Here is a 25,107-nt window from a genome sequence, read left to right as displayed (position 1 = left end):
ATATTTAGAAATGTCATTAGATCAAAAAGTTGTTATAGACTGGTCAAGACAGAAAGTTGTTACAGATTGGTCAAGACAGAAATCCTTACAGTCGATAGCTCAGTGCTCTTGTAAACAAGCCTTGTTCCCCCAGCCTGTGTTTAAGAAGGAATCCATAGTGGTTTCCCTCTCAGGACAGTAGAAAAGGCTTATACCACAGATGAGCCCCTGAGCTATGGTCTCTAGTTGTTGGGAGACGTTGCCTGGCACATCAGAATTTGCTTCTGTAACCTCCTCGAGCAGTCACTTAGCACGTGAGGCCCCTAAATATTTGGGACTGCACCAGTTCAAAGCTTTTGTTGTATATCACGATCCTTTTGTGTTTGAGTGCCCTTTCCTTAGGATTTCAGAAGTGTATCTGCAGCAATGAATGCTGGCTGTGCACTGGGCTGCATCAGTACAGCTAGTAGGTTAAAGGGAGTGATTATTCCCCTCTTTTTGGCACTTTGGATGATGCAATTGGAGTAGTGCCCAGTTCTAGCCCCTGCCCTACCCCCACGCCAGTATAAGAAAGACATAGACAAGTTGGAGCTTGTCCAGAGGATGCCCACCAAGATGGGCATATGATGCGCAAAGAGACCTGGATTTGTTCAGCCTGAAGAAGAGGAAGCTAAGAGGAGAACAGAGCTAATTGCTGTCCCCAGCTGCTTAATGGGTCATTACAGCCAGATGGAGCCAGACTCTTAATGGACGTGACAGTGCGAGGACGAGAGAGAATGGATAGATGTTGCAGCAAGGGAAATTTTAATTAGACACAAGGAAAAAACTCTTCATGGCGAAGGTGGTCAAACACTGAAACAGTTGCCTAGAGCAATTGTTGATTCTCCTTCCTGGTGGATTTTCAAAACTTGAGTGGGCAAGGCCCTGAGAAACCCAATGTTGTTTTGAAGTTGGCAGTGCTCTGAATTGTGGGATAAACTCTAATGACCTCGGGAGGTCTCTTCCAACCTGTACTGTTCTAAGTGGATATACATTACTAACTTTACATGAAGGACATCATTCAACAGTCTTGCCCAGATGTGGATACATCCGGGACTTGATCTCTTACCTCTTCCAGTGGTTACATAATAATTTGGCACACCCTTTGTATTTCAATTTACCATCTTAAATCTGTTGGTCAGTCAACTCTCAACTCCATTTAAATGCCTTTGAAATTTGATTCCTATATGAGAGGAAAGGAGGAGAAAGGTGTGACAAAAACAATTTAACCTTCAGAGTATCAGAGTACGTGATCAACTCTAACTGTGCTGTCCCGTTCTATATTTTTTGCCATCTATCTATTTGGTTCTTTGTTCATGCTCAACTTGGATTTGTACCATTTTTACTTGTTCTCATGAGGCTCTGACAGTATAGGTGAAATCTCTTAAAATGAGGAAAGTGAAAGAGAGAGCAAAAAAGACAGAAAGTAGAGGAATGGTGATAGATAGCCTGGCTAGTTTTGCATTTGCTGTTGAGATTTGACCCTGAGTCTGCTGAACTCCAGTGACACTTTCATTGACTCCAGAGGGCTTTCGGAGCAAGCCTCTGGTGCAGACTCTCTTCAGTTTTGTATTTCACAGCACTCTCGTGGGTCCCCGCTCTCACAATTTTTTATCACCAGTCTTACTCTCCTTGGTGTTTTTCATACAGATGCAACAATGTGATTGGGGGGGGGTGTTTCTTTCCCTCGGCTGTGAGGAATATGACTCACTTTAACCTTTGAACGTCAAATACTAGAAAACAAGTGTAAAAATAAGGAGAAAAACATGTAGATTTGTTCTTTGTAAACACATCTTCTGGTCTTTTTTGGATTCATCCAGTGTATTTGGACTCTCCACTTTGATACTGTGCATTTGAAATGCGTATCAGAAGTGTGCTAAAGCACATCCATTTTATTACTGTGTTTATGACTTCTTCTCTGAAAAGAAAGTATTTGTGTTCAGATCACCAAGAGAAACATTAGCTTTTTTTTTTCTTTCTTGAGTGGTTTATATTTTGCTTTTTATTGCTTCAGTTACTATTTTTTGTTTTCCTATGAAAATATTTGATTGTCTGGTCTCATAATTCTTTTCTGAAATCTCTTTTGGCTTGGTTAATGCACGTGTAATGTGTAAACTCCATATGGAGAAGGACCTGATGTGCAAGTACTGTGAATAGGTTCTGGCATTGCTTTCAGCATGAACCTCATATTTTTATCTGGGGAAAATAATGGGCTCTTAGTGGTTGCTTTATGCATTTGGTTGGATGTCAGTTCATTTGCTCAAAAGGATACAACATTCGCTGCCAGGTTGTTCGATTTTCTTCTGCTTTAGGCTCATTCTATTTTAATAATGGCTATTCTGTATTCTGTTTTTATTTAAAGTTCTTTCGGTATCTGCCCTTCTCAGGGCTACTCATTCCCATTGCTCTGTCTTTCCCAATATAGCTCAGCTGCTAGTATCTCACAGGCAGCTGTTTTTTCTATTGTATTTTTCATATTCTCCAAAACTCTAGTAGGCATTTGTTTTTCCTAACCTCAAGGCCTGATCCTGGGCAGTAAAAGGCCCTTTGTTATGAATACCCCAGTTAAAAGGAAAGATTCAAGAAAGCTGAAATTGCCAGGGAAGCGCATCTTGAGAGTGGTCATACTGTAAGCGATCAGCAGTGAGAGGCAGGCAGGCAGGAAAGGAAGCTCTTACACTCAGCAAAAAGTGCTTGTAGAAATAGTTTCAGAGGGAGGAAATACATTTATTGGCTATATCCACAGCGGTTCTAAGCAACTGTTGTTATTACGTTTTTCAGCACATTCTGCATGATGAACTGACTGCTGGTAGTTATTTTTATGTGTATATACTATAGTTCGGAAGAAGAAAAAAGGTTTCAAGATAGACAGATATATGTATATATACACGTAAATGTGTGTGTATGTATATATGCATAATAGCATGCTTTTCTTTTGATTGCATAACTTGAAATTGCTTTTGTTTCTTTCTTTTATGACTGTTCATGGAAATGGGACAAAACAATATCCAAGTCCAGATATAGTTGCTTTCTCTTCCTGTTGTACTATTTGTCAGCACTCAAAATACTGTAAGAAAAACGGTGTTTTGGTGCAGTGTCATTCTGATTATTTTTTCCACTTCATAGTTTCAAACTAAAAGTTCTAAGGAGCACCTGGAATGCTTTGTGGATTTCACTTGATTTACATGGATTATATGAATAGGGCTCTTACTGCAAAGGCAGACCGACAAAGTTTCCCTGACTTATTTCATTCTTATGATGCTGACTGCTCAAGGTACCTCTACTCAAATTCCTGTCTGTAAGGATGAGATGAGTTCTCAGTTGAGTCAAGAAAATGCTTGAGTCAAGAAGTCCTGACCAAAATTAGGCCAATGGCATTCTTAGAAATATAAAAAATATGTAAGAGTGTAAATATCCTGCTCTACCTGGCAGTCAAAGGGTTCCAGTCATCTACTGTATTCAGTGTGGGGCACTTAAAACTTTAAGATATGGCTTATATAGAAAGACTCCAGGGGAGGGCAGCAAAGATGAAATGAGTATTAGCAACCGTGACTGTGAGGAAAAATTGAAGGGTCAGAATAAAAAAAAAAAAAACAAGACCTGAAGAAAGAATATCTGAATTAGATACTACTATTTTTTCCTAAGTGCATTAAAAATTTTATTCCCCATCTGCGCAGTGGAAAGCAATGCCCGTTTGGGTTATATAGGAAAGATCTCTCCAACTGCAAAGATAGTTTATCAGCAGAGATAACTTACTTGAAGAGGGCTGTATTCCCTGTGACCAAAGGTTTTAGAGAACGTTTTAGAAAAAATATATGTAGGAAAATCTCAAATGTGCTTTGCAGAAGAAAAGGCTATTTGGTTTTTGCAGGTGTCTCTCAAAGCCTTACCTACAGGGGTGACAAGACGGAGCGGGAGATATCCACAGGATTTACTCTAGCATCAATGTGGAGCAAAGAGGATGATTGTGAATGGAAGAATCTTGGCGGACATGATAAAACCTTCCAGTTCATCCTATAGGTCTGTCATGTTGAAGTTTCAGCTGATGGTATTGTGCAACAGTGAGATATCAACAGGAGGACAAAGCTAGAGATAAAGACAAAAAGGTGTAGGAGAAAAAATAGACATGAAAAGAGAGAATGGAAAATGAAGTTCTTAATACAGTCAGCTTTTATTGGCACTGTTATAGCCACGTTTAGATACAAATATTGGATTAAAATCCTGAAAATGATTCGAAGTCTCACAGTTTAGCCTTAAATTATATCTTGCTTTTCAACTGCACTAAATCTCAATATAATGCATGGCTACTCTGTCTCTTTAAGTGTCGCAGAGTTCTGTTTCACTGACATCAGTAAGATGATGTAAAGAGACATTGATGAAATAGCGTCAGGAAGAGTTGCATTTCTTGCCTTTAGAACCAAAACCTAAAGCACTACCTCTCAAATTTCCTCACTGGAACTTGATCTATTTTTTCATAGCTTTTAAAATTATTATTTTGCATAAAGGAAAAAAAAAGCAAACCGAGAATTGTTTTTTGTAAGGCCAACTGTATTGCTCTGTGAAACAAAAATAATTTCTGGTTTTCCTCTGATGCATTGAATTCTGCATTCAAATAGGCAGTGATATTCAGTAACTATATAACAGGGGTATATTTTTTTGGCCACTCAGTAAATAGATTTAGACAGTAGTAGAAAACTAAAAGAGAAATATAAGCAATAAAGAACAGACATGTCTGTAATTAAAATTTAAAATAATATAGAGAAGGATGGCAGCAGGGAGGAGCTACAAAGGGTCTCCAGTGGTATCGGATGAAAAGAGAAATGTCTGTTACACAAATGAAGCGGGGATACAAAATGGGGTGTGTGGTGTTATTCAAGGGGTAGTCAAAAGAGCTGACTGCCTCCATTTACTGAATGCGGTGCTGAGGTGACAAGTTATCTCCAGCACTGCTTCTCACCTCTGCCTATTATTTATTGTCGTACTGTCACTTCCATATATCTCGGTCAAAGCTCATCCAGGTTGGACTCCATAATCTGGGTAAACCCTTGCTGAGAGCATCGGGTACTTCAAAGTGCAGTTAACTATTAAATACCATCCCGTATTTTCTTTAAACTGATTTTTAATCCTACGAATATTGTGTTGTCTTAGTCTTATTACATGGCATAGCTTACATGGGTATTTTGAATTGTAATTTACTCATAATAGCTATTTTGTATCTTTCATGCGGCCCATATATTGTTTTCTTTATTGTATTGTATATTGTAAAATCTACTCTTTATAGTAGATGTTATTGTGCTTTCACCGGCCATACAAGGAAAGTATATACAAAGCAAGGAAAGGTGAACATGTTTATCAGAATAATCTATCTTCACTCTAATTTAAAATTGAATGTTGAACTCAGCTTTTTGGAGAAAGAATGTTGGCATTTACATGTCTGGGTTTATTATTTTTAGCTTTACATATCATTTAGGTTAGAAAAGAGAAACTATAAAAATAAAATGAATTTATTATTATTTCTGGGGGAAAAAAGAGCTTGTGTCTTCATGATAAATTTGTTTCTTCAAAAGATCTTTCTTATGACCTATTTTGTCAGTAAGTTCTTGTATCCAGGAAGATTATTTCTGTCGGTTAGACAATTTCAAAATGATAGAGTGAGATTAATAATATACAGTTTTTCCATGTTCTATTGATTTATTGGGTCCCAAATCTCTGAACACTCACCCATCTTAGTCACTTTACTTTTGAGAGCAATGACAGTTGCTCACATGTATGAGTGTTTTCAAGAATGAACATCTTTATTTAAAGTCCAGCTGATTAGCAACATATTAAAAGGAAAGAATACTGCCTGAAAGTAGCATTATAATACTTCAGATGAATCACATACATAGAAGCATAATCCATTACTGGTGGAGAGGCTTAAGAAGTATCTTTATCTGAAATGTGGTAATGTCCTTGCTCCTGTTCTATCACAATGGGCAGTAGCTTAAGTACTTTCACTTTAGATGTCATTTCAACCAGCATGGGCCTACAAAAGGTACTTGCTTGAGGCTGAGATTTCATGATTCCCTTAAGCCGATCTATGGGCCGGCCAGTCCTGAAAAGAGCAGTCTTGGTCTGCCTGCATTTGGCCACACGTGCTCTCTTCCCGTGTGCCATACGTTAGCAGTGTTATAATTGGTGGGAGACTTGATTGGGGGACTAATCTTACTAAGGCTTGATTTTATTCATTGTTGGTTTTTTTTCTGAAGGAACATGACTACCAGGTTGCGTATGAGTCAACAGACCCATTCTCATTGCAAATAGGCAAACTGCATACTGAGCTATGCCAGGATGAGTACCATCAGCAAATTGAGGAGGGTTTTATTTCCCTCTGGTGCTGGTGAGGCTGCACCTGGAATACTGTGCTCAGTGGCTGGGGCTCCCTGCTTCCAGAAGCATAGGGAGATATTGGAGGGAGTCTAGCAGAGGGCCCTCTGGTCGGAGTGGTTGAAGGAGCTGGGCTTATTTAGTCTGTTGAGGTGAAGATCCATAGCAGACTACAGCTATTTGAAGGAGAGTTATAGACAGGATGGACCTAGTGTCTTTTTGGCAGTGCTGGGTGATACAGCAAGGAAGACTGGCCACAAACTGCAGGCCGAGAGATTCAAGTAGTACCCCATAAGGCTGATGCAGCAACTGAGGCTGTGGAATCTCCATCCTTGGTGGCTTTCAGGACTTGGCTATTAAAGCCCCAGATGAACTGAACTTGTGTTGGCGACAGCCCTGCTCTCAGTGGGAGGCTGAACAGATGACCTCCAGAGATGACTTACAATGAACACTTCTCTCTTGCTGTGAACATTACTGTGAAGATGTAGCCTAAGTCTAAGACGCAACACAAGTCTTACGACACAAAAAAAGGAATGGGTACTTACAAAAAGTGATGTATTGATGTATCTCATGCTAACATAGGTTTCTGAGGCAGGTTAGGTGGCTGTTTCTTTCCACTAACTGGTAAATCTTTTAAGACTAGTTTAGATTTTGAACATTAATGCTGAGACACGCAACCTTAGGCGAGGTGCATCTCAGCCTAAACAATGTCATTTCACCTGGTGGAGTGGTAACTTTTTACACTGTTTTCACATCCTTCATTGCTGTCATCTGACTCCAGAACAGAAATTTAAATTAGAAAATTTCCAAATTAGTACAGGTGTTTAGTATTGAGCTATCTTCCAGAAAGATCTTTTCCACCAAGATACAGCAACTTCCTTACAGAGAAAAGAAGTTCAAATAAGTTTCAAGACATAGCTTCTTTACGGGTTTTTAAGATTTCTGTATTTCTGTAGAATGTAAAGCTACAAATATTTGAGTGTGATGTGTATGTTTTACATGATTTTAATCCGGGAAACTTAGGACATGCAATCTCTCAACAATTACCGTAGAATGTACAGATCTAAATAGACTTAATAATTTCTCTCTCTCTCTCTCACATGCACACAGAGGCTCTGTAGAAAACAGTGCTTCACGTGTCTAGTAAAAGTGGTTGTGTTTTTATTTGTCACTTGATCTGTATGTGTCAAGCACAACAAAAAGGGTATCTAGTCCTCCCCCACGGCAGCAAACTACAGTGGGGAAATTCGTAAACAGAGGCTTACTGGTGAATCATCCGCATCCACAAAGTCTGCTTCGTACCAGTGTAAAAAGAGAGGCGCTGCTGTCAGTTTGAAATGATTCCCGGCCTCTGGAAGGCAAACACTGTTGAATTAAAACAAAATTCTCCCCCCTTCCCCCTCCCCCTCCCAAAACTCTCCCCAGGGATGCTCAGGTAGGGGAAGAAACCCTTGGCTTGCCCATAAACACGGGACCTTAAACAAACACCTGAAAGAAGACCAAAAAAGCAGCGGTCTGGCAGAGATGGTGCTGACACCTAGCTCGCTTTTGGACAAATTTCTGGCACTAGTCGTGGCTGCAAGCCTTGTTTTGCAGTTCAACTATCTACCCTGTTGCAGATTTGCAATATTGGCACTAATTTATGTTAGCGAGGAAAAGAGGGAAGCTAATAATTTGTACTGTAGAGCGGGGACCTTTGGAAGACGGTGTTCAGAGCTGCAAAAGATGTCAGGCAGACTCTTTGGATTGTCCAAACCAGTGAAGCAGTCGTTAGCAGGACATAGAGGATCAGCAAAAAGTCAGAAGTTCAGAAAGCAAGTCTCAGCTTGTTCTTCCTTATCAATCAGGATAATAAACTGCACGCAGGCAGGCAGCCCCTCGCAATAAAACCTCGGAAAGTCTTTGAATTAAAAGTGGAAAAAAAGATCTTCTGAGCTGCTTCCTCTGCATCACTTCAGATTGCGGCGAGTGCGTTTTTCATCCGGCAGTGAAAGAAACGGGCCTGTGTTATGTGAGACCAGGCTTTTCCTGCTGTTCACTGGCGGGTTTTCTCAAGCTTGCTGTTGAGGTGGTGTTTTCAGTTTGTCAGATCTGCTGGGGACACTAGAAAGTCGATCAGTAGAAGGTTCAGCTGCCCGTTTCATGGTGCTGAACCGCATCAAAATGAATTCCTCTCTATCGTGCAACTTTTTCCCGTTTTAAAAGTTGCGATCCCCCTATCAGCAGCAGAGCTGCCTGGATAAACATAATTTTTGTGGTTCCTTTCCCTCATGCACGCTACAACCACTGGCAGTGGTAAAAAATGATGATTAACGTTTTTAGAATATATGAAAGGTGTAGGGTCAAGTACCATTACAACAGCAGGTTACTGTGAAACAGCCTCTTATCTGTATGGAGAAAGTACTTTTAAATAACCGGCAATGGCACAGGGGTGCTGCAAAGGTCAGTCTACTCAGTGTATGTGTTTCCTGTTCTCTGTTTCTGGGGCTTTTTGCCTTTGAGTCAAGATCACAGCCGAAGTCCAATCTCCTATTTGTCATTCAAGGCCAGAGATCATTTCAGCAAGATTGTGACTTGTATTTGTATATACCAGGCATGTTAAACTGCTTTTTGTACTGAATTTATACAAAAAAGCGTACACCACACGAATATGCATATATTTGCTTCAGCATACTTGTTTTTGTTAGAGATGTAATTTTTCAGCTGTTAAAATGGAGATTTCAGAGATTTGTGATTTAAAATATACCGTGCTGTCTTGTTCTAGTAGGAGTTTTTCCAGTATATCAGAATTATCTGCCGACTTGATTACATTCCCTGTGATTTCAATTGTTTCTGGTATTTGGATTCTAAACAGTTTTGTTCTACGGCTTGATGCTAACAAACAGCTGAAGCAGCTCAATCTCAAGGGATACTTTAAAATATTCCCTCCATGTATGTGTACATTTGTACACTATGCAAAATAATTTTTAAGACAGTCAACTTCCAAATAGTGCGTGAATAAAATAGTACTTGTACATTTGGAGACTGTCTGTTTTTTATGATGGAGTTTTATTTCCCTCATTTCTATACTTTAATATTTTGCGGAGTGTTACTGCACATTTACATTGACTGTTTGACTTACTCCTTTTGCCTGGGAGGACTTGGAAGTCTTTTATGAGAAAGGAATATAATAACTCTGTCACCATTACTGTTTGCTACCTCCAATAATAAAATATAAGGAGGCTTACGCTTTTTATTTGAGTGACTGTTGTCACTGAAGTATTGTGCATCTACAAATACATAAAAGTCATGTGGAAGCACAAATTCCTGCTACAAACTTGCATTCAATTAGAGACCATGCAGGTGATAGTTGTATAAATGTAACTAGATATTTATATAGTTTATTTTGCAGCTGTTAAAAACGGATGATGAAAATAGAATTGCATTTTTCATGCTAACTTTGAGTTCTCTAAGTCTTGTTATATTTGGGTGTAATCATGACAGATCTAAAAATCAAGAAATTATATTTTTTCTCTTTTTCTTTGCAGAGTCACAGTGTACACTCTGTGGAGAGCCTGAAGGTGAGCGCATTTTCCTACTAATATTTTTCAAAGCAGCTAGAGGTGAACACAACTCGCATAATACGCATATACTGTAGTTTGTAAATGGTATCGCAATGATGCGAACCAATGAAAGACATCCTTCCCGATGCTAGATACCAAAAATGAATTGAATTAAGCTGAGTAAAGCACAGTACATGCTCCAGGCAGGAAATAATCTCAAAGGACAAATATTCCACTAAGGCAAAAATTGATATATTTACTACTTATTCTTTTGTGTGTTTGTCAAACTAATTTGGGGTAAGAGAGAGTGTGAAGAGACCTTTAAGGACATCACTTTGAGAATGCATAACAAAGGGACGGGACATAAAAGGGAAATGAGAAATTTTTTTAAATTTGATATTACATTTACAGAGAACTGTGAGAGGCTAACACGTTTTAGCAGGTGAAGTGAATAAATATTGCTTCTGAAATAAAGATAATTAAGCAATAACTGTTATGCAGTGCAAATACATGCCTACATGAAGGTGTTTGGTGGTTTGTTTGTTTTGTTTTTTTTCCAAGTGACTAATTAAATGCCAAGGTGAGACCCACAATTTACCTAAATGAACACTGAAGCAATGAGATTATGGTTTTTAAAGTAGGCCATTATTGAGGAAAATCTCTCTAATTCATTTACTTATTAACATTGGTGCTGTTATAAAGAAAATGTCAAAAAGCTGACTTTAGTTTCAAATCAACCATCTGGAATTAAATGCTGGAGTAAGATATATGAATTAAAAAATAAAGTTATAGATTCTAGGCTTTTCCCAAAGACATTCAGCTTTGTGTCTTGAGTAGTTTCTGGAAAAAAAAAAAAAATCTGATATTTTATAAATTTAGGAGGGAGAAGTTATTAAGAAATGAAGTGAAAGGCTTTGAGACCTTGCAACTAATGAAATAACACAGTAAATTCAACATTAATTATCTGCTTCTCCTTTGTTAGCTACTGACAAATAATTGTTTTAGAGATTTGTTTTGACTTTACATTCCTTTAATAAACAGTCAGTTATTGATTTGTTAATTTTCTTTGTCCTTTATTTGATAAATTTATAATAGCACAGATACACGTATGAAAAGGAAAAATAAGACAGGTGCTTGTTTGCCTTTCCTGAGATACTCTTTTCATGATAAGGTTGTCCAAATTTAAAGTTATGCATTGGGTTAGTTCTGTTTTATTGCATGCTATGCCTGCTTTGTAACAATAATTCTCCTTTCTTTTCATTACTGCTCTTTACCTGTTCAGCTTTGCGAATTTTAATAAATGTACACGGGCTTTGTAAAAAGGGAATTCTAAAAAAATAAGTAATAAAAATGTTTAACATTTATATGACTAAAAGCCCACAATCAAAAGGTAGTTATATATACAGGTGTAGGAACAGTCCTCAAGAACATAATGTTCACTTTTTAGCTGAGTAAAAATGAACTTTCCCAGAAGTGAATGTCTCCTGGATCACCATACTCTCCCCTCAAACACAGTATTACTGGAATGCTAATTATTAATTATCTGCCTCATTTTTAAAAATATTGACATTAATGTCATCTTAGATTGGTGACAAAACTTAGACTCTTAAGTTTTTTCCTTGCCAGATCATCGCAATTTCTGATTTAAGACTGAACATTCACTGAAGTTTTAAATCTGATTTTGTGATGAAGAAATAGTTGCTCAATAGATATGACTTTACTTTTAAGGAGGCCATTATAAAAGAAACTGTCCATCTTTTTCATGTAAATCAAAACTAAAAAACCAACAACTTAAACCTCAAAAAATAGAGTTTTCCTCTGGAACATTCTATACATTTTGCTATGGTTTCACAGTAAACTCATTGAGTTACATACAAAACTAGATCTAAAATATCAACTTTTTTCAATGGTTTATTTGGGATTTCTGACTTTTCTTTCTAGCCTTCTTCAGAAATTTGAGACACACTGTGGCTTATAGTTTGCATTTTTGGAATCTGAGGAAAATTCAAAGAATATCAGTTAACAGTAGATACCATTTACCTCACAGTTCCTTTTTCCTCATCCTTTTCAGAAAAAAAATCAAAGTTCACTAAGTACGTTAATGTACTTCAGTATATTAAGATGAATTTGCAAAATTGTAGGACAGATACGCCATGGTGTAGGCCTCGTATATTAATTTCCAAAGTGGTAAGCAGAGAATCATTCATTAAATAGATCCGGAGAAATCTCCCTGACTTGGGAGGGAGGAAGACAAGTCTTCATGTCTTACCACTTCTGAGTTCCCCTGAAGCTGTTTATGCCATTTATTGCAAAACCTACAGGCAGCCAGTGGTGAGTTTCTGAATAACGCCTTCTGCCTTCTGTAAGAAAGGTGGCAGAATGGAAGCATATTGCAGACGATAAATGCTGATTGTCAGATTGGTCAACTGCAGCCCTCACTGTTCTTGTGATGGTTCATCCTTCCTCTAACCATCATTCCCCTTTCAAAACCAGCAGTTTGGTCCTGGGTTGCCATTATATCCGAGTGTAATAGGAAACGGCTGTGTAAAACAGAGCGATTTGCTGGGGGCACTTTGCAAAGATTTTAGCAGTTAGTGTTGCACTTCAGGAAGCAAGTACATTTATCGGCCTACTTGTGGCTGCACAGGTGTGGGACAATATGGGTGCATGTTTTATAGAGTGAAAAAATATCAGATATGGGAGGGAGATATAAATTATCAGAATACAGATCTCGTGTTTCAATGTTTCGTCTGTGGAATTTGTTTATTCGTAGATAAATGTGTGTCATTTGTCCTCCTTTGCAGCCCATCTAAAGAGAATGAGTTGGACAACGCTGAGGTTTCTGAGAATCAGTCTTTTGTATGAGCTGCAAAGGCTTATGTGTTCTGGTTCAGAAATCATGGCTTTGTTCCCTGTCATTGACAAGCATGTCAGCTGCCATTCCTGTCAGTGCGAGATGTTTGAAGACCAGGAGGCCTATTTTATCCCGGGAGGAAACTAAAGTTGCAGAAGGCAGAGCTAGTGGTCTAATAAATCCCATTAGTGTAGCTACTTTGAGCTGCTTCATCTTCTGGATATGCAAGAGCAGCAATGACGTGTTTTCAGACAGATGACAACAGTCATCTTTGCAGAAGTAATCTGCAGTTGACAGATTATGGAACATTAGGATGGAATGTTATACACACGTGTCTAGCTCAGTCTTTGTGACAGCCCTGTGACGTACCCTGTTAGAAAGACCGGTATAGTCAGGAGAAGTTTCAGGCACAGTTATGCCCAGTAACCCTTAAGCAAGTGTTTCTGTTATTTCTAACTCCTGGTATTTATTCACAGAAGTTTTTGAAAGGACTATATTAACAAATATATTTTTCTATATTACCAAAGCAGCAAACAAGTAAGTTTGGTGGCAGCTAAGATTTCAGTAGACCACTCTGTCTTCTCAAAGCCTATGCAAATGGAAGCTTTTCTTCCAGGCTTTTTTAATATCCTTCACAACTCCAGTAGTGACCTACTGTTTCTATTAATGGCTTTTGCCTCTGTATTTTATGATTATTCTTAAAGATAAATGGACAGTCCTGTACAATACCAGCACTTTTCAACTTTGTAAGAATAGACACCTCTACACGTTCTTTGACAGCACAAGATTTATCTGAACGCACGGATCTGGAAAACGTGGTGTTAAAAAGCAATACCACTGAATGGGGATGTCTGTAATGAAGTTTGAGAAGAATTAATACAAGGTCTGGCTCTGTCCAGCATTTCAGTCTGTCCCTTGTTTCAACAGAAGAAAATAATGATAAAGATAGAACTTGTTTCATGTAGTCCTTTAGCCACTAGAAGCTATATATTACTGGATCCAGGTAAAGCAGCATTGTATTCTCTGCTTCTCCTCAGACACTTCTCTCTTAAAACTAGAGAGAGCATAGAAAAATGCATTTTTCCAGGTATCTGCTATCCCTGTTATGAGGGACAAAACACGGGGAACACTGGCCTTTGATCTGACCCTCTGTTGATGGTCTTAAGAGCTTGTTGGGTTCTTACCAGTTTGAGATAAAAACCAGTGGCTATGTGTAGAATTTTGTTTATATATCCATGAGAGAGAAAACCCAGGTAAACTTTGCTGTAGGTGTTAAGCTTTCTCTCCTGTTACTGTGATGCTGATAGCAATTTCCAATTTATTTAGAAGTATTCTGTGATGAAAATAAGCTTCTCTGTGTAGAAGCTCCTGATGCGTTATGGGAGTGGTAGAATATGCTGAGCAATTATGCAAAGACTGTGGAGTAGGTAGTAGGCAGTCCTACCTATTGTTCACCCTCTTATCGGCTAGGTCTTGATCTCGCAGTCTACGTACAGACTGTAGTATTCATATCTTTTCTAGTAGAGATATTATGTGGCAAATGTCCCTTCAATTCCACAGCATTTAGTAACCAAGTCTGGCTCACCATGGATTGTAAAAGATACCGATACACACAAAGTCGGTGAGTAACAATACTTCCCTACTTTCCTGGGCTCTATATTAACTTTAACATGATAGAAAGAAGACTCAAGTTTCATTATGAACAGTTCAGTGAAGACCTCTAGTTAGGATGATAGTTAGAGAAAACAAGCCAAATAGGGATATTTGTACGGAATGAGATGGAGAGTACAATGCAGTACATTAAAATACCACTTGTGCGTACTAGAACTACTCTAGCCTCAAATACTGAGTTGAATCTTTTCTTCCCACCATCACCAGCAAGCATTATAGTGAAGAGTTTAGGAATCTAGAGATATATGGTAAACTTGCCAAGATACATAAGGAGCAATCCCACATGATTGAATATTGAGATGGTTTGCTCCATGTAATTTAGAAAACGTACCAATAAAAAAAAAGGGGGCAAAACACAACACAAACCCCAGAATACATCTACTGCACTTTCCTAGTACTGTAGTAAATGTTGCATCCCATTTTCCATGGTATCCAGAAAGATTATGATATTCTTCTTATTTTTACCCTTATGGCCAGTGGCAGCCAGAATTGGTGTCTTATAGATTGTCCTAGTTTTGAGGGCTTCCATAACTTCTCTGGGCAACCTGTTCCAGTGCCTCACGACCCTCAGAGTGAAAAATTTCTTCCTAATATTGAATATAAGGTCTACCTTCTTCCAGGTTGATGCCATTCCCTCTCATCATATCACTACATGCCGTTGTAAAAAGTCCTTCCCCATCTCTCCTGTAGGCCCCTTTTAGGTACTGGAATGCCTTTATAAGGTCTCCCCGGAGCCTTCTCTTCTCCAGGCTGAACAACCCCAACTCTCTCAGCCTGTCCTTGTAGGAGAGGTGCTCCAGCCCTCGGATCATCTTTGTGGCCCACTTCTGGTCCTGCTCCAACAAGTCCATGTCTTTCTTGTGCTGAGGCAAAGTCTGCCTATACTGGCAAAGTCTGCCATGCCCTTTCTGGTGCTTTTGCTACTTTATTTTTCCTGTATGCACTTTCCTTCAACAGTTTTTCCTTAGAATTTGTCCAGGTATTTCAGATTCTTCCTCACTATCTCAGAACTCTTTTGGGCTGTGGTATGCACCTACATTTTGAATTAAGTTCGCCCAGTTGCAAGTAACTGCTACAAGAAATGGTTGGTGTTTGTTAAACTTCCTGAGTATAAGCTTGTGATAAAAACCTTAGAACAGTGACTTTCTGTTAATTAGTAAAATAAATGTTCCATTGAAAAGGAGAGTTTAAGAGAGACCTATTTCTTAATGTCTCTCAGAGTGAACATTGTTTTTTTTTTTCCTAAACTTGTTCTTTGGTTAAGTTAAACAGTTAATAGTTCAAACAGCAAATGCATAGTTACTGCATGACTTCAAGTGTCAGAAGATTGAGAATCTTCTGACAATTCTATGTTGTCTGACAATAAATCCAAGTGTCAGAAGATTAAGATTGTTTTTTACTGTTGATTTGCATTTTCAGGCTAAAATGCCAACATGATTTTGTGTTTCTCTGAGAGGAAATGAGTTTGTGTAAATTTTTTCACAAAGTTACAAGAATACTAGAGTATGTCACTCATTTACCCATACAGAAGTTTATGTCACTTAAAAATAGAAGGGTTTTTAATATGATTAAAAGTTCAGGATGGATTTAATTGATTTTTTTTTTGGTTTTGCATAAAATATTCAGTAGAATTTGAGAACTACAAGAACTATAAATAAATAATTGACAGTAACAACAAAAAAATCTTACTTTCCTTGAGGAAAAAAATGGCTTTTTCGATTATGTCAATATTAGAGTGGTGGATTTATTTCAGGTACTACCAGCTTTGGTGCCCTTTGTGCTCTGGTTAATAGTAGTGTATTGGGGTCTGGGGGAGAAATAAGTCTGGTTTAGGTTTTTTTTTGGTTGGTTTGTATTGTTTTTTTTGTTAAAATAAAGAATGTGGAACAGTAAGCAGTTCAGAAAAATACCTTAAATTTGGCAATATGTCTTAATATTGATGGTGTTCCATCTGGATAGCTCTGGCTCTGGATGTAAACATTTCCCTTGGTATCCAGTGGAAAACTATTACAGGCATATTAATAACTCCAGAGAATTTTGCTAATCTTCATTTCACTAATCTTAACATTTAGTAATCCACACTGAAAACTGGCAGCTTTACCACTGTTAGCAATGACTTTCAAGAGTCCTGTAGTCTTAACTTTTTTATACTTTTGCTGTATTTACTAGATCAACCGTTACCAGTAACACAAAAATCGAAGTTGTCTAACGAAGCAAAATACATTTCACAACACATAATCCTGACATTTTTAAGGAAACAATAACTCATAATGAAATATACTTTGCCTAATTTTAATATTGCTTCTTTTCCTGTTACTTATAAAAATTTCACAGTTATTTGTTCAAATTAAAAAGTTTCTTATTCTGTATATGTAGCACTGAAACAGTTAATACAATATTGCTCTGCTATCAACATAATAATAATAATAATTCATAATTATTAGCTTAAGTGATGGACATAATGCTGACTTTATTCAGTCATGTATGAAAAATTTTATGTAAATACAAGGTCAAGGTCTTTGACTATTCTGCTTTGATCCATTTGTATGCCAGCACCTTAGTTTTCAGGAATAGTCACATTTGTATCACTGTGTGAACTTCTTTGCTAACTTTTAAATAACAGGTTCTGGTAAAATCACTGGTAGTGTGAAACTTCCTCCTGATCTGAGTATTGCTAATATACCTTCCTTTTTTTTTTTTTTTTTTTTTTAACACTTTGACTACTACTCTCAAAGTGATTTAATTTTTCATCTTCATGGTAACTTTTTCAAGTTGCATAGAAATGTATTGCTATCATTTTCCATTGTGTAGTCTGTAAATATTGAACCTTTTTTCACTCTTAGATCAAAAGGAAATACACAAATTAGTTTACATTAGATATTTTTTTAAATAAAATAACCTGCAAAATTTGGAGGTTGTATGAACCTAAAATATTTTTAAATCTCTCTCTCACTGGGCTAATGTGTCTGATCTTACTCCTTAATTTCTTTAGGATAACAAGTTATAGTATATTCACAATGTGCAGTATTCTTGAACGGTACTAGGTTTTATATAAAGTGAAAAGATGAGATGTGTGTTATGATTTTTAGCAAAGAGTTTCGGTATGTTTTTATTCAAACAATATTGAACAACATGTTGCTACTGTATTTTCATGTTGCCTGCATTTGGGCAGACAGCATAATTGTCTAGGGTATGCCTGCTGAAGATTTAGTTGCAGAGAAAGCTCTCAGCATCTAGTTATACTTGAAATATTTGAAGATTTAATTTTGAACTCTTCTAAATTCTATAGTTTATATTTGTATAGTTTGCAAGTTTATATAAGGCATTAGTAAAATTAATACTTTTGTCTAAAGTAAGGAATAAAGTTGCCCATTTTATTTAGTTGTATTGAAATCAGGAGTGGAATATCTAAAGGACTAGGAGCTGCGTAAGCTGTGTGAGATATGGTGATCACAATTTTGGTACACTTCTTTTACAGAGTATCTTGTGGTAACTTAAGATAAAAGTCTTAAAATAAAAGAAAAAATTCTCAAGTGTATTTTAAGGAAAAACATTATTTACTTCAAAAAATTGTTTTCCAGGCCTTCACCTGTCATTTATATTTAGAATAAATTAAATTCCTCGTTCAGATTTTTCTATTTCTTGTATGTAGAGGAAACAGCTGTACTCAGAACTGCATTGTTGTCCTTGTTTGTTTGGTTTTTTTTTTTTCCATCTACTTCACTCTCCTGGCTTGTGCAAACAAAAAAGAAAAAAACTAACCTGATTTAATTTGGACAAATAGGATGTAATCCCAAATGCAGAAGGTATTATTTGTACATTCATTTTACATTGTTATGATTAGAAAAACAAACCAAAAAAAACCCAAACACAAGGACCATCTCATCTTTCCTGCTGCAATATGAATGAATAAATGCAAAGCTGATTTGATTTCTAGGGGGGAAGAGTTGGCCTCAAAGGTTAAACTCAGCATAAACTTAAGGTTGCATGCAGTGTTAGTAATGGGAATATTTCCTCTGCCAGCAGTGAATGAAGTTACAGGTTATTTAGTCCTACAGAGGTCAGGACTTCAGCGTTTGCTGGAGTAGGGACCAATGTAAGTAAGGTCAGTGCAGCCTAGAAGATGCTGATATTTTAAATTAACCTTTGAATAGAAGTATGTATTTATATATATACACACATCTTTTTTCCATTTTTTTATTTTGCTAACTATTTAGTATGATTTTATATTACATGAAATGTCCTGTTTTGAGCAGTCATTTGTATATGTCGGACTTGTTCACTGTATGTTAATTTCTGCAGCAGCATGTTTCTCTTAACGATGTTATTTTAGAAGTATGTATAATAAATAAGAACATTTCTTTTATAGTGTCTGTGTTTTCCTTTATCTTCTAATTTTCATGCTCTGCAATGCTCAGGGTTTGTGTATTCATTCAACTGTGATATTCCTTTGTACATATACATAGCAAATCTCTTTAAGTTGAACAGTAATGTCTCCTGAATATTGCCTTCAGCTTCTAGGTTACTTTATATTTTAGAAAGATACTTTTGTGCCTTTGTAGGATAAGAAACATGATGGATTTCTACCAAAACATGCGGGTTATTTTTATAAAAGGGAGCACATTTCAATATTCATTCCTTATTTAAGTTACTAAGGATTTGACTGAGTAAAGTTGAAGTGGCAGATTGAATGGGTCAGCTTTTCGTTCTGGAGTGTATATTTTGGGGTGGACAGTTTGCGAGCTTGTCTTGAATTTCACCATATCACTCCCTGGATCTGCCCCTTAGTCCCAGGCTGAGGGTGTGCTCAGGTGGTCAGGTTGGCCTCTGCAGACAACTGGTTTATGAGGAAAGCTACACCTGCCTTAGCTTGCAGCTCAAAATCTAACAATAGTTTTGTGCTACAGGGGAATTGCCAATATCTTTGCTTTCTTCTAGGAAAAGGTGAAGCTAATTCTTCATGTAAACTTGAACACCAGTGACATGCAAAATCGGCCCCCCCTCAAGTACTGTGTTCAGTTTTGGGCCCTGCACTACAAGAAAGACATTGAGGTGCGGGAGCGTGAACAGAGAAGGGCAATGAAGCTGGTGAGGGGTCTGGAGCACAAGTCTTATGAGGAGCTGCTGAGGGAACTGGGGTTGTTTAGCCTGGAGAAATGGAGGCTGAGGGGAGACCTTATCGCTCCCTACAACTACCTGAAAGGAGGTTGTAGCGAGGTGGGGGTCAGTCTCTTCTCCCAAGTAACAAGCAGTAGGACACGAGTAAATGGCCTCAAGTTGTGCCAGGGGAGGTTTAGATTGGACATTAGGAAAAATTTCTTCACCAAAAGGGTTGTCAAGTATTGGAACAGGTTGCCTAGGGAAGTGGTGGAATCGCCGTCCCTGGAGGTATTTACAAGATGGGTAAATGTGGTGCTGAGGGACATGGTTTAGTGGTGGTTTTGGCAGTATTAGGTTGATGGTTGGACTTGATGATCTTAAAGATCCCTTCCAACCTAGACAAATCAATGATTCTATGATTCTTTGATTCTATAAAAACGCTGTACAGTATCATGGGATCTTCTGCATGCAAGATTAAGTTACTGTTTCTCAATCAGTGTTTAATTCTTCTAGGTAGGGGGAAAGTCTTAAAAACAACGATTGTAAGGTTTGAGACCCACAGCTGTAACAGAAAGCAAAGAAAAACTTCGTTTGCTGTCACCCCACACCGTGACCTTCAAGATTGAATATTTCCAATCCATCTTTTGAAACCCATGCACAAATAAATTGCATGATTGTTATTGCACACGTGTACACATTTCATTCTGACTGAGCAGATCGTGAACGATTTCTACTTTGATTCTGGATCCTCAGTCTGAAAAGGTTACAAAAGAGTGTACTAGGAAAAGAAACCCTTTTCTGAAGCCAAAAACTGCATTAATTTAAAAGAGATTTCCACACAGAAGGAACGCTAACTTCTCCTAGAGTGTACATTTGCATAAATCTTAGATAACTTCTGGCAACGTTCACCTCAACGATGTTTGAAAATCCTGAGCTCTTACCTTGTGCAGAGCTACAACTGATAATAGTGGAAATACTATGTAGAAAAAGAGCAAGGACTTTCACAGCAAAGAACTTCAAGCAGAATGAGTTATACTTCTGCACCTGCTGATTATTTTCCATCAGCTTTCATCACAATTTTAGTCACTGGAATCGTCACACACCTTATAAAATATTAAAGCCAACATTTGTCTCTAATAATACGTGACAAAGAAATAGCTTTGAATATGTGGTTGGAAATACTTTTTCATATTGCTGACTGACTGCCCATGGCAATGGATAATATGATGGCAGCAACTGTGTTAAGAGCAATTAGCTTGTGCAGCTGAATGTTAAGCAAGCTCGTCAGCGCTTGTCTCTGAAAAAGATGTCTGAAAAATCTTGACAGTGTATAGTTCCAGTTACTTGAAAACTTGATTTCCAGGTGCATCAAAAGGCAGCATGTCCTCCATAGTGCGATTCCTACCCCAGTGCTGGTTTTACAGGTTTTAACCCCATACAATATAACTGAAACTTGAGTCAGTGGGTTCTTTTCCCATAGCTTATTTTTCTCAGTGGTACAAACCGGCTACCACTGTATGCCTCAGCATGTTTAGTAAAAAGGATATAGTAAACTGTTATGTTAATGCCACAGACACATCATGGCTCATTCTGTCTTTATTTGTTTTACTTAACGTAACCCTTGAAAAGGTAATGGGATGAATGTATAGTCAGATGTAGGGCTTTGGCCATGGTGCAGTGAGTTACTTGGAAGAAAAAGAGAGAATAATTTTTTCCACTTTTTAGAATTAACTTGTTTTTTAATTAGAAACTTCGAATGTTGAACTCAGTTTCGCTAATGTCCATTATAAGCCTTCTTTATGAGATGGACTAATTATTAAAACATGGACATAATTTCTCTTTCGGCATATGTGGAGACAGTAACCTCTTGGAGTTTTTATTTCGTGTGGAATTTTCATTATGCCATTACAATTTTTGTTTGTCAAGTATATCATGACAGCGTCCTTTTTACAAACTGAATGCCAGTGTTTGCAAATCAGACTGTATTCTGAAAAGAAACTTCTTAAAGTGCTTCTCAGCCAACATGAAATAGTTACAGTGTTGAGATAATTCCATCTCAACAGTCTTTATGCTTTAACACCCATGATCTTTGTGCTTTAGCGACGGAACCACATTCCTGATGTAGATTATTGTAAATTACGGATTTCATGAACTAAAATAAGGCTCTAAGTTAATGTAATGAACGGCACCATGGAGATTTTGTTTTCCCCTTTTCCTCAGTAATCTTCAGTTCATCATATTGATATAGAAGAAAGTAAATTCCCTTACTGATGAAGAACATGCGGGTGTTTTCTTTTTGCCTTTGTTTTCTTTTGTATTTACTGTATATAAACTACTTAAAAAATAATTTTGTGCTAGACATAGTGATTTTCACTTTTCTGGCAGTGGTAAAGCATCTGATTAAGTGACTGTTTAACCACTTCAATATTTGCCTTGTCTCACAGGAACAGCACAGAGGAGCTGGAGGATATTCCTGAAGCTAAGCCAAAATAGTCTCCCTTTTTTGGTCTATGCTAGCATGCTAGACACTTTAAGATCAAGAAAAGTTCGCGCAGTTCAAATTCTGGCCTTTTCTTCTGTTAGCTAAATCTGATTCTTGATACCATAAGGTTGATGCGTGTGTTATGTTTTCTGGCTAGTCAGCTGCTGAGAGTTTAAACCCAGCTTGGGAGAGGGTTTCTTGGAATTATTTATTTCATGTTGTAAAAATGATCATAGAAAAGAGCGTGCTAGGACTGTGTCTGCCATGAGAAATTCTTTGAAGGCATCAATATGTAATTTAGGAATTCTCCTTGATATCAGAGGTTTTCTGCATGTAAAAGTTGTGCCTGAGTGCACTCGGTTTTAAACATGGGGCTTGTTTATACTTATTACTGTATTACATTTATATGTATTACTGAATGTCTTCATATTGATCTAAAACCTAAAAAAAATAATAGAAATTATTGCTTTAGACACAAGACTAACAATGGAGGGCTGTTAAACTTCAACAACCATAGATTTAATTGTAGCACCCACAGACCAAGAGATATTGCCAAGGGCAAACTCGGCTTTCAAGTCTGAATTCCAGTTGTTTAGTAAATAAGCAACAGATTCACTGACTGATGGAGGACTTCAGGTAGCAAAGGAGTCAAATTCCACTTAACAAAGGAGAAGCCAGAGCTGTGGAATAGAAGTGAGGTTTTAGACTTTCAGAAGAGCAGAACTGTGAAAACTTCTGGACTACCACCAAAGGATATTCAAGAGCACCAAAGAATGAAAGAAGGGAGATGTCTATATCGGTTTTATTTTTATCACACAGTGTCAGCTGTTTTTCTTATGCTTCTTTTCTTATGTCACAAGCAGCTAAATGTGATTTATGTGCAGAATCTTTATAAATTTTATTTGTCTGTTAGCATTCAATGTCTTTAACCTCGAGAGACAAACAGGTTCATGATCCCCCAAAACAACATAGCTGAGCTTCAAGTTCTCATTCTGTGAGGTGATAGCAGAGAGACCACGGAAGGAATTAAACACACACATTTCTCTTAATGAGGAAACCAAATACAGCAACAGCATCTAGCAGAAAAGATCAGCTGTGGATGTGATAGATCTAACAAAAGAGGGACCAAGTCAAACATCATCATTGGAATCCTTGCTCTATTCCAGTCATGCAGTTTTTTCCAGCCTCACGGCCTCCAAAAGATGGTGAGTTTACCACCTACAGTGAATTTGTTCCCATTTTAGCATTTTAATATTTCTATGGAAAATGCTTGTACTCTGCTAAATCACAGAGTGCCTTTCTGCCATAATTACTTCACCGTAGCAGTCTCAGGCTGATGTATCTGAATGACTAGGCATCCCAAACTGAAATGATTAATTTGTTTGAAATGGGTGGGTTAAGGAAATTTTTCACTAATTTCTTTTACAAGACAGGTGAGTGCCTGCATCTGTGCTCTATTCCTAACGTCTTTTAGAAAGAACAGCCTCTGAATATGAAGACATATAAAGACTTGTGCAAGATCTTGCATACTTTATAATAAGTTTTAACTAGACATTGACAAATCAATCATTCCGACTCACAGGGGAAAGAAATAGGCAATTTGTTACTGTCTCCAAGAATGATGGAGATAACAGGCAGAAGAGTTGGAGGAGGATCCTAAGTGGAACATTGACAGAAGCAGAAACAAAATACAGCCCTAGCTGACTGTGTAGTCGGCTGCTATCCCTGCTGACTGATCACAAGGTGTTGCAATCAAAATACGCTTACTACTTGGGTCTAAATAACTAGCATTCTGTAGCAAACCTAAGTTATCCTCACAACTGAGATTACCCATTAACATGTGACAAGTTATATTTTCAGTTGAGTCTTCAGAAACAACAAACTCTAGAGACATAAATCCAGTACTTATAATTAAAAAGAGATAGTCATGTTCCATATTATATTTTGGGACACTGCTATAGATTATTAAATATTATATCATATTAAATAATATGTTATTGTAGCTAAAAAAAAAGAAACTATTGCAGTCACTGTATATGGCTTTCAGTATATCTTTTTTGTCAGAGAGTATTTTCTCCAGAAAAACCTTCTGCCAGAGAATTAAGTGGTTTCAACTGGGAATTAAAAAAAAAAAAAAACAACCCAAAACCAAAACAAATCAACATTTGGATGACTTTTAAGGTTTAAAAGCTGTGGTAGTAAACAGTGCAATTAAACACTGCAATTTATTTCTGAAAGCTTTGAAGGAATCCCAAATAAGAACATTTTTGTGGTTTTATGGCCTGGTTTATTAACAAGGGTTCTTTCAGATTTTTTTTTTTTTTTTAATGTGGTAAAAGGTCAATGTCACATTTTAAGCTCTTGCAAATCAACTATGATCACCTCACACAATTCTGTGCAGCAATGTGACCACAGTAATAGAAGGCTCTGAGGCAGAACATAACACGTATACCTAGTTTTAAATACCTAATGTGTACGCTCTTGTCAGGATGTTTATGCTTGTTTTGTAGTGATCGGTTGATTACTAAATTCTAAATTTCAGGTAAGGTCTAGTATGTTTTGGCTGAGTTTATAGAGACCTGCTTAATAAGCTGTATGATCTAAAAATGGATCAAATGTACAGTGAAGCCCAAAGAAATTTATGAAGTGAAAGTGACACTATTTAGCAGAAGCAACACTTCAATGTAATTTGAAGAAATGAATGATAATTGTTTTCACACTAAAATGTGGGAACACAGCAGGGCAATTCCGAGAAGTGCCAGGATCTTCCTCTCTTACTGGCTTAGAAAGAGATAAATGCATTGTAAATATTCGCAGCTTTGATGTTCTCTTCAACTCACCAGTTCCTCTTAGAACATCTTTCACTCTGTGGTAAACATCTCTCCTGTCTCACCCTGAATTTAGAACCCTAAATCCCCACACCATTCTTCTTTCTCTTTCCTTGCAGCATGATGTATTGTACTCTATCTACTGTTAATATATGCACAGTGGAAGATTTTGTTTCTTGTTTGAACAGATAATACATTGATTAATAAATGCTGCAAAATTTATTGAAGACGTAATTGCTCATACAG

At 37.3% G+C, this 25,107-nt stretch overlaps 1 protein-coding gene across 1 annotated transcript in view; it reads left to right on the top strand.

Annotated features, from left to right (window-relative positions):
* DLGAP2 (DLG associated protein 2) overlaps nucleotides 1-25,107 on the top strand; it is a gene marked incomplete at its 3' end in the record, with an annotated part of 389,377 nt that overhangs the window by 134,763 nt on the left and 229,507 nt on the right. Inside the window, exon 2 of the mRNA XM_082481806.1 lies at nucleotides 9,912-9,944. The remainder of the gene's footprint in view (nucleotides 1-9,911; nucleotides 9,945-25,107) is intronic.

The sequence above is a fragment of the Vanellus vanellus genome (genome assembly GCF_965231255.1).
Source record: "Vanellus vanellus genome assembly, chromosome: 3".
In the NCBI taxonomy this organism is placed as follows: Eukaryota; Metazoa; Chordata; class Aves; order Charadriiformes; family Charadriidae; genus Vanellus; species Vanellus vanellus.
Note: the sequence above shows the minus strand (reverse complement) of the source record. Positions and strands in the feature narration are given on the sequence as shown.